Source organism: Littorina saxatilis, linkage group LG11 (genome assembly GCF_037325665.1).
Source record: "Littorina saxatilis isolate snail1 linkage group LG11, US_GU_Lsax_2.0, whole genome shotgun sequence".
Lineage (NCBI taxonomy): Eukaryota > Metazoa > Mollusca > Gastropoda > Littorinimorpha > Littorinidae > Littorina > Littorina saxatilis.
The window spans coordinates 12,175,535-12,177,647 of record NC_090255.1 but is presented as its reverse complement, the minus strand read 5'-3'; the positions used below and the strand labels follow the sequence as shown (position 1 = coordinate 12,177,647).

The window sequence follows — 2,113 nt, the reverse complement described above, 5'->3', positions numbered from 1 at the left end:
GCATTTAGATTAAAGCATTTTTATATATATCAAATATTCAACATAGGCATTAGGAGAAAAACAAAACAAAACAACAACAATATTAAACAAACAAAAATCAAGTCGTACCCTATGTTATGACTACAGGTTCTTTAAAACACATCATACAATTACACATCAAATTCAATCAATCATCACAATTAAAATCATTAAGACTGTACAACAAGCAATCACATTAAATAATGAAACATGACAAAAATAGGACCAAGCACGATCAGCATACAGCTATCCATGCAAAAGCAAACCAACTTAGCATTGACGACATCATAATGATCGCACGTGACCCCCACTTACCACATAACAGCTTGAATATTTTGCTTCACTTATTTCTCATAGTATGGGTAAATTACGGATTTGTATATTTCGGGACTTTCTCTTAAACGAGGGTAGTGGGGGAATTTAGCGGGAAGTGAGTCTCAGTGTTGTGATGTAGAATCTGAAAGCAGAAGAACAATGGTGACACCGCGTGAGAGCGATGAATACAAAGACCAAACTTACTGTACTCACGTGTTAACGAAGATTACAAACAAGGAATGCCATGCCTTTGTATTCTTCGTGCACACGTGAGTACAGTATGTTTGGTCTTTTTCTTTATCAGCCAATTTTAGTTCAGTTTATTCAACTGCGAGCAGCAGCTGTGAAGAGGACCTCGGGTACCTGGCCAGTAAGTTGTTCGTGTTGCTGTCAGATAGGGAGAAATGGTGCAATTTGGGGCCAGTGGAGATGATAGAGCGGTTGTGTAGCTATAACTGTATATATAGTCAGTCACTGATTTTTTTGGATACAATACAATGTCTGTTTATTATATCATAAGACCAACACTATTTGCTGTCACCAACATGTTCCAGAATGTTATTGTCAATGAACGTCTACAAGCAGATGTACATAAACGGCTTATTCATTTCTCTTCAATGATAACCATGACAACAATCAATGGATAACTATTCAAAAACGTCAAAAATGAATATCACACACACACACACACACACACACACACACACACCTCACACACACACACACATACACACACACACACCGTACACACGCACACACAAGCGCACTGACGCACGCACCCACACGCACTCACACACGCACACACACACACACGCGCGCGCGTGCACTGACGCACCTACCCACACGCACACGTCACACACACAACACAACACAACACAACACAACACAACACAACACAACACCCCACCCCACCCCACCCCACCCCACCACACCACACCACAGCACAACACACACACACACACACACAAACACACCGAGTCTTTAAATGAGATAGAGTCAAAGACATCATAACATTCTTCATGTATCAAGAACTGTTTTTTCCTCATTACAAATTCATGTCATTCATTTTGACCTCGATAGATCAAGAGGACTTGTTCCTAATGTACTGGGCTATTTTGTCCCTGTTACGTCTCAATAATGTACCCTCTGCATGGTAACCAAGCGCCATGTGCAGGATTAGTCACTCTCCCTGTCATTCTCTAAAACAATACCACACCTTTCTTACAATCTACGAACTGTCACTTTGAATTATGTTCAGGTATTCTGATGGGTACATTTGCACCAGTATATGACAATATTCCTGTTATGTAATTCATTTCGGAAAAACAGATTAAAAAATACAATACCATTCAAAATATTCAAGATGTTTACATTTTGTTCAACCCGTTGAGCGCCAAGGCCGTAGAGAATACCAGTGTAACACGAAATGTTTACTCCACGAAAAATTTACTCCGGAGTAAACATTTTGTACGATATTCTTACTCCGAGTACACCTTTTGTACGAGAAAAGAACTCCCCAAGGTACGAAAAAAGTACTCCCTCCACGAAATTTTGACTCCCCAATTTTTTACTTTCAGTAAAAATCTCGTACACGAAAATGGAATGCGTGCGAAGGGAGTATGCCAATATGTGATCTCGCGCTAACAAAGGATGTGTAATTGGATACAGACCCAAACTTAGTAAAGCCTGACTGAGTTCTGAGCCGTGTGGATTTTGCACAAACATCACCACTAGTGTCTTGTTGTTCTGGAGCACATCCACACACATCACCACTAGTGTC

The 2,113-nt window shown here is 40.2% G+C and overlaps 1 protein-coding gene across 1 annotated transcript in view; it reads right to left on the bottom strand.

Moving 5' to 3' along the window:
* Positions 1 to 1,301: 1,301 nt before the first annotated feature.
* LOC138979762 (uncharacterized) overlaps positions 1,302 to 2,113 on the bottom strand; it is a 5,066-nt gene continuing 4,254 nt past the window's right edge. The window contains exon 2 of the mRNA XM_070352505.1: positions 1,302 to 2,113. This exon is cut by the window's right edge and continues 911 nt beyond it. The gene's annotated coding sequence lies outside the window, so the exon portion shown is untranslated.